The 14,173-nt window shown below is 47.1% G+C and overlaps 1 pseudogene; it reads right to left on the bottom strand.

Moving 5' to 3' along the window:
- Window positions 1–10,914: 10,914 nt before the first annotated feature.
- On the bottom strand, window positions 10,915–13,547 carry LOC135270146 (eukaryotic initiation factor 4A-I-like; annotated as a pseudogene).
- Between the last annotated feature and the right edge of the window lie 626 nt (window positions 13,548–14,173).

Below are 14,173 nucleotides of genomic sequence, written 5' to 3'. Positions count from 1 at the left end.
CCAGCCTGTATAAAACTTTTAAAAATTAGTTGGGTGTGGTGGCATGCTGTGGTCCCAGCTACTCCAGAGGCTGAGACAGGAGGATCACTTGAGTCTAGGAGGCTGAGGCTACAGCGAGCCGTGATAACTCCACTGCCTGGGTGACAGAGTGAGACCTTGTCTATTAAAAAAAAAAAAAGTGCCAAGCGCAGTGGCTCACACCTGTAAACACAGCACTTTGGGAGGCCAAGGTGGGTGGATCTCCTGAAGTCAGGAGTTCAAGACCAGCCTGGACAACATGGTGAAATCCTATCTCTACTAAAAATACAAAAATTAGCGAGCTGTGGTGGCGGGCACCTGTAATCCCAGCTACTTTGGCGGCTAAGGCAGGAGAATTGCTTGAACTCAGGAGGCGGAGGTTGCAGTGAGCTGAGATCGCGCCACTGCACTCCAGCCTGGGCAACAAGAGCCAAACTCACTGCTTTCTTCGCAGAGATGCTGGTGTCAGAAACTCTTGGAGATAAAAAGAAATGATGCAGCAAAATGTTTGGCTTTATTCAACAAAGACTAGCTCACTTGAAAGTGTTTTAAAAACTGGCCAGACAGGTGGGGTGCAGTGGCTCATGCCTGTAACCCCAACACTTTGGGAGGCCAAGGCAGGCAGATCATCTGAGGTCAGGAGTTCTAGATCAGTCTGGTCAACATGGTGAAACCTGGTCTCTACTAAAAATACAGAAATTAGTTGGGCGTGGTGGCACATGCCTCTAACCCCAACTACTCAGGAGACCAAGGTGGGAGAATCACTTGAACTCGGGAGGTGGAGGTTGCAGTGAGCCAGCCTGGGTGACAGTGCTGGGATTATAGGCGTGAGCCACCATGCCCAGCAATATATTTCTTTTTAATTTTAAAAACTGAAAAAGGATGGCTGATCACTAGCAGCTCGGGATTGTAGCTCTCAAAGAAAGCACACAGAACGAGAGGATGCCACACTTTCAGACGAATTTTTGTTACCCACGGACCAGAAGATTCCCAGCGGAGGAGCCCCACGGGTCGCCAGGGTGACTCTTGTGGCTGGCACGGTTTTGCCGGCGCCCAGGCGCGGCGGTTCTTGGTGCAAAGTAAACGGGACTGGGTCCCCTTTTGATCGATGTTTGGAGCTCTGGGAAGGCAGAGTTGCCCATTTACCTTATTGAAGAAGGGACTCAAGAGGGAAGTCAGACCGGAGATTCTCGGGCAGAAAAGCACCACTAATCTTAATGCCACTGTTTTGGCCGGTGCAGTGGGTTGCTCAGATTTCGGCGCTGGGAATCAACAAGTTGGACGTCCACGCAGAGACCTAATTTGAAAGTAGGCAATTACAAAGATGACAGGTGGATGAACTTACAATGATGGGAAGAAACCAGCGTAAAAAGGCTGAGAAAACCCAAGATCAGAATGCCTCTCCTTCTACAGGTGATCACAGTTCCTCATCAACAAGAGAACAAGGCCTGATGGAGAAGGAGTGCGTTCCATTAACAGATCTAGGCTTCAGAAAGTGGATAATAAGGAACTTTAATGAGCTAAAAGAACATGTTCTAGCCCAATGTTAAGAAACTAAGAACTTTGAAAAAAGGTTTGACGAAATGCTAACAAGAATTGACAACTTAGAGAGGAATATAAATGAATTAATGGAACTGAAGAACACAATACGAGAACTTCGAGAAGTATGCACAGGTTTTAACAGTCGAATTGATCAAGCAGAAGAAGGATATCAGAGGTCGAAGGCCAACTTAATGAAATGAAATGAGAAGACAAGATTAGAGAAGAAAGAGTAAAAAGGAATGAGCAAGTCTCCAAGAAATATGGGACTATGTGAAAAGACCTAATTTACGATTGATAGGTATACCTGAATGTCATGAAGAGAATGAATCCAAGTTGGAAAATATTCTTCAGGATATTATTCAGGAAAACTTTCCTAATCTAGTAAGGCAGGACAATACTCAACTCCAGCTAATCCAGAGAACACCACAAAGATATTCCTCAAGTAGAGCAACTCCAAGACACATAATCACTAGATTCACTAGGGTTGAAATAAAGGAGAAAATTCTAAGGGCAGCTAGAGAGAAAGGTCACGTTACCCATAAAGAGAAGCCTATCAGACTCACAGCAGACCTCTTACCAGAAACCCTACAAACTAGAAGAGAGTGGGGGTCAATATTCAATATTCTCAAAGAAAAGAATTTTCAACCCAGAATCTCATATCCCGCCAAACTAAGCTTCATAAGTGAAGGAAAAAGAAAATTTTTCGCGAACAAGCAAGCACTCAGAGATTTCATCACCACCAGGCCTGCTTTACAAGAGCTTCTGAAAGAAGCACTACAAACAGAAAGGAACAACCAGTATGTCATCCCAAAAACTTACCAAAATGTAAAGAGTATCTCTTTAATGAAGAATCTACATCAACTAATGGGCAAAATAGCCAGCTAGCATTAAATGACAATATTGAACTCACAAATATTAATATTAATTCTAAATTTAAATGGATTAAATGCCCCAATCAAAGACACAGACAGGTAAATTGAATAAAAAGTCAAAACCCATCGGTACGCTGTATCCAGATCTATTTCACAAGCAACGACATACAAAGACTCAAAACAAAGGGATGGAGGAAGATTCACCAAATGGAGAGAAAAAACAAAACAAAACAGGAGTTGTAACTTTTGTCTCTCACAAAATAGACTTTAAAAGTAACAAAGAAACAAAGAAGGACATTACATAATGGTAAAACGATCAATGCAACAACAGGAGTTAATCATTATAAATATATATACACCCAATACAGGAGCACCCAGATACATAAGACAAGTTCTTAATGACTTATAAAGAGACCTGGACTCTCGCACAATAATAGCGGGAGATTTTGACACCACATTGTTAATATTCGATAGATCAACGACATAGAAAATTAATAGGGACATCTATGATTTGAACTTAGACCTGGAATAAGTAAACTTAGTGAATATTTATAGAATTCTCCACCCCAGGTCCACAGAACATACATTTTTCTCAGTATCATATTATACCTATTTTGAAAGTGACTACATAATTGGAAGTAAATCACTCTTCAGCATTTGCATAGCATTTCACAGACTTAAATGAAATATTGGTTGGCTGTTTGTTATTTTCTTCCCTTATTCCTTCCTGTCTCCGTTGTTAAGCACGATTATCGGCATAAAAGAGGTTTTTAATACCTATTTTTAGATTGCATTCCAGCCTGGGCAATAAAGCAAGAATCCTGTTCTCTCTCCCTCCTTTTTCTTTCTCTCAAAAAAAAAAAACAAAAAAAAAAACTCAAGCACCTAGCATGGTGCATACATAGCATATGCTCTTCAATCAAAGAATGAATAGAACACTATGAACATAATTTCTCATAAAAATAAACTGGAAAAACAAACATGATTGTGCCAGGTATCAACTGCATGACTCTCATCTCCAATTCACCGTTCAATATATGCATTGCCATATGGACACAAATCCTAAAAAAAAAAAAAAAAAAAAAGCCAGTATGGTGGCTCACGCCTGTAATTCTAGAACTTTGGGAGGCCAAGGCGAGTGAATCACTTGAGGCCAGGAGTTCAAGACCAGCCTGACCAACATAGCAAAACCCCATCTGTACTCAAAATACAAAACCAAAAACAAATGTAGCTGGGCATGGTGGCGGGAGCCTGTAGTCACAGCTACTCAGGAGGCTGAGACTTGCGAATTGCTTAAGGTGGAAGTTACAGTGAGCCAAGATTGTGCCACTGCACTTCAGCCTGGATGACAGAGCACGACTCTGTCTTGAAAAAAAAAGAAAATTAAAAAAACAAAAACTAATTAAAAGCGCTGTATAAAAAACATGGACAGACCAGGTACAGTGGCTCATGCCTGTAATCCCAGCACTTTGGGAGGCCAAGGCAGGTGGATCACGAGGTCAGGAGATCGAGACCACCCTGGCCAACATGTTGAAACCCCGTCTCTACTAAAAATACAAAAATTAACTGGGCATGGTGGCACGTGCCTGTAGTCCCAGCTACTTGGGAGGCTGAGGCAGGAAAATTGCTTGAACCAGGGAGTCAGAGGTTGCAGTGAGCCGAGATCACGCCATTGCACTCCAGCCTGGCAACAGTGAGACTGTGTCTCAAAAAACAAACAAACAAACAAACATAGACAAAGCATTCCTTTTTTTTTTTTTTTTTTTTGAGATGGCGTTTCACACTTGTTGCCCAGGCTAGAATGCAATGGCGTGATCTCAGCTCACTGCAGCCTCCGCTTCTCAGGCTCAAGTGATTCTTCTGCCTCAGCCTCCCGAGTAGCTGGGAGTACAGGCGTGCACCACCACGCCCAGACTGAGTACAGCCATTTTCTAGCACACACAGACATTTGGTGGTGAAGCACTCTGTATGGCACCATTGAGAAAGCACAGGTCTGGCTGGGGAAAGAGGCTGACACAATCTACGGCACGAGTCATCCTATTTAACCACCGAGGGCTCCTCCACCGATTGCTCTCTGATGGGCATTTATTTGACGATCTTCCCACCCTGTGACTATTTTGAGAAGCTGTCTGCAGTCCTGTCTCCTAAACCATCAGGCCAGTTGTGCTCTTTCCAAGTGTCTGCAGCTGGCAGGTCTATCAGACACTGCTCATGCGTCCATACAAATCTGTTCCTTAGGCCACCTTTCCTTCCACAGAAAGCACCCACAGAGGTATTGCCCCGAAGTTCCACCCACTGGGACAATTTTCCTTCACCACTGTCTGTAACCTCAAACTCCTGGGCTCAAGTGATCCTCCCGCTTCAGTCTCCCAAGTAGCTGGTACTACAGGTATGCACCATCACACCTGGGTAATTTTTAAACCTTTTTTTTTTTTTTTTTAATGAAGTCCAGGTCTCACTATGTTGACCAGGCTGGACTGAAACTGCTGGGCTCAAGTGATCCTCCCACCTCAGGCTTCCAAAGTGCTGGGATTACAGGCACAGTGACCACGCCTGGCATTTTTTTTTTTTTTTTTTTTGAGACGGAGTTTCGCTCTTGTTACCCAGGCTGGAGTGCAATGGCGCGATCTCGGCTCACCGCAACCTCTGCATCCTGGGTTCAGGCAATTCTCCTGCCTCAGCCTCCTGAGTAGCTGGGATTACAGGCACGCGCCACCATGCCCAGCTAATTTTTTGTATTAGTAGAGACGGGGTTTCACCATGTTGACCAGGATGGTCTCGATCTCTTGACCTCGTGATCCACCCGCCTCGGCCTCCCAAAGTGCTGGGATTACAGGCTTGAGCCACCGCGCCCGGCCTTCGCCTGGCATTTTTGTCTTGTCTTTTCTTTTTTCTTTTCTTTTCCTTTTCTTTTTTTTCTCTTTCTCTTTCTCTCCTTCTCTCTCTTTCTTACTTTCTTTACTTTTCTTTTCTCTCTTTCTTTCTTTTTCTTCCTTGATGGAGTTTTACTCTTGTTGCCCAGGCTGGAGTGCAATGCACAATCTCGGCTCACCACAACCTCTGCCTCCTGGGTTCAATCAATTCTCCTACCTCAGCCTCCCAAGTAGCTGGGATTACAGGCACCAGCCACCATGCCCAGCTAATCTTTATGTTTTTAGTAGAGACGGGGTTTCACTATGTTGGCCAGGCTGGTCTTGAACTGACCTCAGGTGATCCACCCACCTTGGCCTCTGAAAGTGCTGGGATTACAAGTGTGAGCCACCAACCCCAGCCTTTTTTCTTTTTCTTTTTTTTAAAGACTGAGTCTCACTGTGTTGCCCAGGCCAAAATGCGGCACAGTCTTGGCTCGCTGCAACCTCTGCCTCCTGGGTTCAAGTAATTCTCCTGCCTCAGCCTCCTGAGTAGCTGGGATTACAGGCACCTGCCACTACACCCAGCACATTTTTGTATTTTTAGTAGAGACAGGATTTCACCATGTTGGCCAGGCTGGTCTCAAACTCCTGACCTCAAGTGATCCGCCTTGCATTGGCCTCCCAAAGTGCTGGAATTACAGGTATGAGCCACCGTGCCTGGCCCCTCCAGTGTTTTCTTAAGTCCAGGCTAGCGGTCAGCAAACCCCTTCCATGAAGTGGTAAAGTCTTAGGCTTGGGGAGTCATATGATCTTGCAGTTACTCAACCTTGCCAGTGCATAAACAGCCTTAGACAGTAAGTATATGCATGAATGTGGCTGTGCTCCAATAAAACTTTATTTACAAATCACTTGGCAGGCCAGATTTGCTTGTAGTTTGCTCACCCTGGTCTAGACAGTCAACAAATCAATAAAACGGTTGATATATGATGTTTGTTGATTTGTGGTGTAAATACTCCCACCATGGCTGATTTCAGGCTACCATTGTAACATCACCAAGAGCTGTCCTGGAAGAGATAGGCAGTAAATAACACACCACTGGCTGGGTGCGATGGCTCCCGCCTGTAATCCCAGCACTTTGGGAGGCCAACACCAGCAGATCTCTTGAACTCAGGAAGTTTGACACCAGCCTGGATAACATAGTAAGACCCTGTCTATTAAAAAAGAAAAAAAATTAGCCTGACACGGTGGCGCCAGGGGTGCCAGGCTGAGGTGAGAGGAGGATCACCTGAGCCCAGGGAGGTGGAGTCTGGAGTGAGCTGAGATCGTGACACTACTCATCTGAGTAATAGAAGTGAAACCCTGCCTCAAAAAAATAAAAAGTAAATTGTAGTAAACTTATTAGTAAGTGATGAGTTTTGAGTATTTATTCTTTATTATTAATAAAATTTATTTAATTGTAATTGCATACAATTTAGCTTTTTAGGGGGTGGGGCAAAGTCTTGCTCTGTCACCCAGCCTGTGGTAGAGTGGCAGGATCTCGGCTCACTGTAACTTCTGCCTCCTGGGTTCAAGCGATTCTCCTGCCTCGGCCTCCTGAGTAGCTGGGATTACAGGCACACGCCACCACGCCCAGCTAAAGTTTTGTATTTTTAGTAGAGATGGGATTTCACTATGTTGGTCAGGCTAGTCTTAAACACCTGACCTCAAGTGATCCGCCTGCCTGGGCCTCCCAAAATACTGGGATTACAGGCGTAAGCCACTGCGCCCAACCATAATTTAATTTTTAATAATGGTTGTGTTCAACAACTGGCTTACACAGTTCAGCTTTCAAGAGCCAATAAAAGGCTGACCTGGCATACCGCTGTGTTCAGGGAATGGAATGTAATCCAGTGTGGCTGGAATATGAAGGGGCAGGGGGCAACGGGAGATGTAGCTGGAAGGTTTTGGGGGTCAGACTAGGTTGACCCTCGTGGGCCTGGTAAGGAGGGTGGCGTGGGGAGAGGTGGTTTCAAACAGGGGAGTGAAAGGATCAGATTGCTTTAACAAGGATCACTCTGAATGCAAAGTGGGAAGGTGTTTGGTGTGGAAACCTTGAGGCAGACCCACTAGGAGGCCATTGCAGTGGAGACACTGTTGGACTGAGGCAGATGTTGTAGGGAGAGAGGTGTGCGGAGTCAGTTATGCAGGAGTTGGAATCTACAGACGTGGTGACAGGTGGCACTCGGGGAAGGGGGAAGGAGGCATTGGGAGGTACCACGGTTTAGGCTTGAGCATCGGCTTAAGTGGGGGGTACCAGTCATAGAAACTGACAGACTGGAGATGGAGCCAGTTTGGGTAAAAGATCAGATGTTTGATTGTGAGACTAGTGGGTTTGATCAAGCTGGAGGACCCCCAAAGAGGGAGCCCTGGGCTGGAAACAGAATTGGGATACAGGAGCCAGGGTGCTGCCCCTGTGGCCCCAGCTCATGGGTGTCCTCACTCTCAGAGTTCTGCCCTGGCTCTGGGACACCTCTGGGAGTCACATTCCCTCTCTAGGTCTCAGTCTTCCCATTTGTTTTTTGTTTGTTTGTTTGCTTTTTGTTATTGAGATGGGGTCTCACCCTGTTGTCCAGGCTGGAATGCTGTGGTGCGATCTCAGCTCACTGCAACCTCTGCCTCCTGGGTTCAAACAATCCTGCCTCAGCCTCCCTAGTAGCTGGGATTACAGGCTTGTGCCACCATGCCTGGCTAATTTTTGTATTTTTAGTAGAGACAGGGTTATACCATGTTGGCCAGGCTGATCTCAAATTCCTGACTTGAAGTGATCCACCCGCCTTGGCCTCCCAAAGTGCGGGGATTACAGGCGTGAGCCACTGCACCCGGTCTGAGTTTTCCCATGTGTAATGGGGTATGAGAACCTGACTCCTTCGCCCTCTGTTGCCTGGGTGTTGTGGCAATCCCATGAGATCGGGATGAAGGTGGAGGATGGGGTTGGGGAAGGGCAATCCTGTCCTGTCCTTTGCCCACTGGAGGGCACCAGGGGAACTCTTGCTGGAGAGAAGAGGATTGGCTGGCAGGAATCCTCAGATTTCTGTAACCCTGCTGGGCCAGAGGAGCTAATCTAGAGTCTAGGAAGTTGAGAAAGGGGCCCCCCTTCCTCTCCTCCATGCCCTCCTCTGACTGGGACTGTCTAGCCCCTTTCTTCAGGCACCCCTGCCCCACAGTCCCTCTCCATGCCTCTGGCACATTCTGGGAAGCTGCCTGGTTGTGTTGGCGGAGCACCAGCTTCTCTCTCCGTACCCCACCTTACCTTGGGTTCACAAAGCATTTGGGCTCTCTGCCCCTCCCTCCCACTCAAACCCGCTCCCAGGAGGCTTTTATAATGAGGCTGTTTAATAAGGAGGCTGCAGGGACTGCTGGGAGTGTGTATCAGGGGGTCGGGTAATGTATTGTGGTGGCAGGACCTGGGCTTTGGAGCCTGAGCACTCTGATTTCTGTCCTAGCTCAGCTTCTCCCAGCCGTATGAGCCTGGGCACTTCAACTTTTTGTATCTCAGTTTCCTCTTCTACGAGAGGGGATATACCTGGATGTTTAGTGGTATGTGCCTGTAATTCCAGTTACTCGGGAGGCTGAGAAGGGAGGATTGCTTGAGCCTGGGAGTTTGAGGCTGCAGTGAGCCACAATCACACCACTGCCCTCTGAGTAGCTGAGACTTGTCACTTGGGTGCAAGTGAGACCCTGTCTCTAAAATAAAGCAGGAAGAGGAGTGGCAGCTACCTCTCAGGGTGTTGTAAAAATCAAATAAGTTGGCCGGGCATGGTGGCTCATGCCTGTAACCCCAGCACTTTGAGGGGCCAAGACAGGTGGATTGCTTGAGGTCAGGAGTTTGAGACCAGGCTCGTCAACATGGTGAAACCCTGTGTCTTCTAGAAGTATAAAAACTAGGTGGGTGTGGTGGCACAGGCCTATAATCCCAGCTATTTGGGAGGCTTAAGCAGGAAAATCACTTGAACCTGAGCAGCAGAAGTTGCAGTGAGCTAAGATTCTGCCACTGCACTCTGCCCAGGGTGACAGAGCAGAAAAAAAAATCCATCTCAAATAAAATCAATTAAATTAAAATACATAAAGTGCAAAGAAGAGCACCTAGCACAGGGGTCCCCAGCCCCTGAGCCACAGACATTACTGCCTGAGCTCTGCCTCCTGTCAGATCAGCATTAGATTCTCTTAGGAGCATGAACCCTATTGTGAACTGCATGTGCGAGGGATTGAGGTTGTGCACTCCTTATGAAAATCTAATGCCTGATGATCTGAGTTGGAACAGTTTCATCCAAAAACCATCCCCTTTAACCCCTCACACCATGGGCGAATTATCTTCCACAAAGCCAGTTTCTGGTGCCAAAAAGGTTGGGGACCACCGACCTAGCATATAGTAAGTGATATGGTTTGGCTGCATGTCCTCCAACCAGATCTCATGTTGAAATGTGACCGCCAGTGTTGGGGCCTGGTGGGAGATGTTTGGATCGTGGGGTGGAGCCCCCATGAGTGGCTTGGCTCCATCCCCTTGGTGATCAGCGAGTTCTTGCTCGAGTTCACAGTGATCTGGTTGTTTGAAAGTGTGTGGCACCTCCTCTCAGAAGGCAGTGACCTCCACACTGCAGCCTGGATGACAGAGTGAGACTACGTCTTAACAAAAAAAAAAAGAAAAAAGAAAAAAATGACAAGATGTCTATCTCTTAGCTCCCTTCCCTCCCTCCTCCTGCTGCTCCTCAGTCCCCAGATTGAACCCCTGAACAGGGCAGATCAGCCCCCCTCAGATGAGGTCAGCAGCCTTGAGCCAGCTCCTCAATGGAGGTAATGTACAAGGTCTTCATGTCTAGAAGAGTCCCCCTGTCTTCTGCTGTCACCGTGTTAAGAGCTACACCCTTATGGCCAAAACATCCACATGACTGATTCTGTGAATATCATTTTTCCTGTTGGTGGGAAGGTCACAGCTGATGATTAAAGAAACCTGGCACATCCATGCTCTGCTAGAGCCAGAATGGATCTTCTCATGATCATAACTTGTTCCTTTTGGTTCATATCTCCATGCATGGCAGAAACAGTGAAGTCTCTGGTGTGCATCTTCTCAGCAAACCTACCAACCTTCCTTTGGGTATTGATGAAGATGACAGCCTGGATGATGATCAGGGTTCCATACAAGTCACACAGTGGGCCCAGCTTCGACTCCTCTTGTTCTATGCTGATGTAGAATTCAACATCGTTGTTCTAATTAACGTGCCTTCTCCCAGTGACGTTTGCAGCTTTTTTTTTTCCCCCACAAGGTGGGTGGGATGGAGTCTTGCTCTGTCGCCCAGGCTGGGGTGTAGTGGCATGATCTCGACTCTCTGCAATCTCTGCCTCCTGGTTTTAAGTCATTCTCTTGCCCTAGCCTCTTGAGTAGCTGGGACTATAGGCACGCCCAACAACACCCAGAATCAGTCATGTGGACTCTTTCTTCTTGACAAGGATTCTGGCAGGGTCCCTCATGAATTTCTTGGTCACCTCAAGCACATCAGAAGGCATTATAACTGACAGTAAAAGCATCTGAGTGTTGCTGTTGAGCTTTATTTATTATTATTATATTTTTAAATTTTTATTTATTTATTTATTTAGAGATGGAGTCTTGCTCTGTCTCCCAGGCTGGAGTGCAATGGTGCAATCTCAGTTCACTGCAACCTCTGCCTCCTGGGTTCAAGCAATTCTCCCACCTCAGCCCCCAGAGTGGCTGGAATTACAGGTGCCTGCCACCACTTCTGGCTAATTTTTGTATTTTTAGTAGAGACGGGGTTTCACTATGTTGGCCAGGCTGTTGTCAAAATCCTGACCCCAAGTGATCCACCAGCCTTGGCTCCCAAGGTGTTGGAATTACAGGCGTGAGCCACCATGCCCAGCCTATTATTTTTTTTTTAAGAGACAGGATCTCACTCTGTCACACAGACTGGAATGCAGTGGTGTGATAATAGCGCACTGCAGCCTCCAACTCCTGGGTTCAAGTGATCCTCATGCCTCAGCTTCCCAACTAGCTGAGACTACAGGTGCATGCCACCATGCCCAGTTAATTTTTATATTTTTTTGTAGAGGCTGTGGTCTCACTCTGTTGCCCAGGCTGGTCTCCAACTTCTGGGCTCAAGCAATTCTCCATCCTTTGCCTCCCAAAGTGTTGGGATTACAGGTGTGAGTCACTGTGCCTGGCTGAGCTTTTGGAATATGTCATATATCTGGTTCTTGAATCTACAGCTTAACATTTCATCAGCTTCATCCAATGCAAACCTCTTGCTGTATTTGAGAGACAGATATCTCCAGTGAAACACATCAAATATGTGGCCAGGAGTACTACGATGATATGGGGAGCTTCCATTTGCAGCTTCTGCACTTCAGCACGCATGTGGGTGGCCCCAGTGCAGGTGTGACAGGAGGCACACAGGTAATCTCCTTATGCCATGGCCACCTTCTGCATCTACTGAACCAATTCTCAAGTGGGTGCCAGGACCAAGGCCTGGGTGGCCTTAAGATTCAATTCAATCTGCTGCAGAATGGATATGGCAAATGTGGCCATATTCCCAGCCCCAGATTGGCTTGAGCAATCAATCACATCATAACCTTTGATAGAAGGAAGACTGGTTTGAAGCTGGAAGTCAGAGGGCTTCCCAAAACCTTAGGCATAGAAGCCATGGAGGAGGAACTCCAAGAGGTCCCTGTCATCAAAGCTGTCGACAATCTCATTTCAGTTACTCTGGGTGATGCCTTCAGGCTCCATCCCCTCAGGATCATTGGTCTGAATTAGGAATCTGGATTCATACACCTGATCCTCAGAAACTAGCCAATCTGAACTTCCTTTTTTTTTTCTTTCTCTTTTTGAGATGGAGTCTCGCTCTGTCATCCAGGGTGGGGTGGCACCATCTCATCTTACTGCAACCTCCACCTCCCGGCTCAATCAATTCTCCTGCCTCAGCCTCCTGAGTAGCTGGGATTACAGGCGCCAGCCACCGTGCCCAGCTAATATTTGTAGTTTTAGTAGAGACGGCATTTTACCATGTTGGTCAGACTGGTCTGGAACTTCTGACCTCAAGTGATCCACCCACCTCGGCCTACCAAAGTGCTGGGATTGCAGGCATGAGCCACCACATCTGGCCTCTATCTTAACTTCTAAGCATGACATTCAAGGCCTTTCACAATCTGGCACTGGCGTATTTCTCCCCAACCAGACGGTCCAATATCCCTGTCTCCTGGGGCCCAGGCTTTCTCACCCCCAGCACCTCTGCCTGTTGCATGCATTGTTCCCTCTGTCTGGAGCACCTTCTTCCATCCTTGTCTTCATCTGGGACATCTCTTCTCCAGAGAGCCTCTCTTGACCTCAGGCAGGCACTCCTGGCCTCCACTTTGCTCCTTACATACTTTGTGCTTCCTATATTCATGAAAATTCTACATTCATGAAAATCCTACATTCATGAAAACTCCAGGCTGGATTGGGTGCCACAGGTCACACCTGTAATCCCTGCACTTTGGGAAGCCAAGGCAGGAAGATCACTTGAGTCCAGGAGTTTGAGACCAGCCTGAGCAACATACTGAGAACCCTGTCTCTACAAAGAAGTAAAAAATTAGCAGGGTGTGGTGGCATTGACCTATAGTCACAGCTACTCAGAGACTGAGATTGGAGGATCACTCAAATTTGAGGCTGCCGTGAGTGAGCTATGATTATGCCACTGCACTCCAGCCTGGGCAACAGAGTGAGAACCTGTCTCCAGAAAATAAATAAATAAATAAACGAAGGCTGCTCATAGCCCATACCATGGCCTTGGGGAAAGTAGAAAATGTCACTCCTCCTCAAAATGCTTTCTTACATCTGCTGAAAAACTCTTGTAATGATGTGTCAAACTGTAACATCTATAACATGAAAGGTGTCAACCCTAGAGGGGCCCTGATGAAACCAGAAATGATACCTTGGGAGAACCTCTGTGTGCCAGGCAGTGTGCCAGGGGCATCATCTCCGATACTGTTCACAAAGCCCACGCAGGAAACTATTTATTTCACAGTTGAGGAAAGCGAGGCTCAAAGGCTAAGCTCAAAGTATGTAACTGGTAGATGGTAAAGCCCGGGTTTCAACTCCAGAGCCCCAGTGGTTAACCACTAGGCAAGATCATACTGGTCTGGAACTTGAGTCATTTTTGGCCAGGTTTGCTGCCTCCACATCTTCACTAGGCCTTAAAGTGAGCTCCTTAAGGCAGGGACCACGTTTCACTCACTGCCAAAGCTCTGGGACCATTCAGAGTAGGCACAGAGTGGGCATCACCAAGTATTTGTTGGTGGAAGGAGCCTCTCTGCAGGAGTCCTAGGGTCTGGGGTTTAAGGGGCTGAGGGCTGTTCCCCTGGATTGTGGCTGAAGCTGTAGATGTTTCCGCCAGAGTTCCAGAGCCCCTGCTCAGCTTTAGGATTTGTCCTTGTTCCTGAGTTAAACAGAGAGCCCTCTCCTAGTGCCTGATGATTCCATTTGCCCCTGATTCCAGATTTTTCTGAGGCCAGAGTTGTGCTCTCTGCTGAAGTGGGGCAAGGTTTATAAAGGAAGGTCCACCTACCTGAGGGTCAGGGAGGCCAGGAGAGGCCTATCGCAGTGGTTTGGTCGTCTTAAACCTCATGTTGACATTTGATCCCCAATGTTGGCGTTGGGCCCAATGGGAGGTGTTTGGGTCATAGGCGTGGATTCCTCATGAAAAGATTATGCCCTCCCTGAGAGATAAGTGAGTTTTCTCACTCTTAGTTCCAAAAGCTGATTGTTAAAAAGAGCCTGGCACCTTCTCTGACCCCCTTGCTTCCTCTCTCACCTGTGGTCTCTGCATATTTGGGTCCTGAGCGGAAGTAGCATGAGACTCTGGC

The sequence above is a fragment of the Aotus nancymaae genome, unplaced genomic scaffold (assembly GCF_030222135.1).
Source record: "Aotus nancymaae isolate 86718 unplaced genomic scaffold, 86718_ANA_hifiasm-v0.15.2.pri h1tg000059l, whole genome shotgun sequence".
Lineage (NCBI taxonomy): Eukaryota > Metazoa > Chordata > Mammalia > Primates > Aotidae > Aotus > Aotus nancymaae.
Note: the sequence above shows the minus strand (reverse complement) of the source record. Positions and strands in the feature narration are given on the sequence as shown.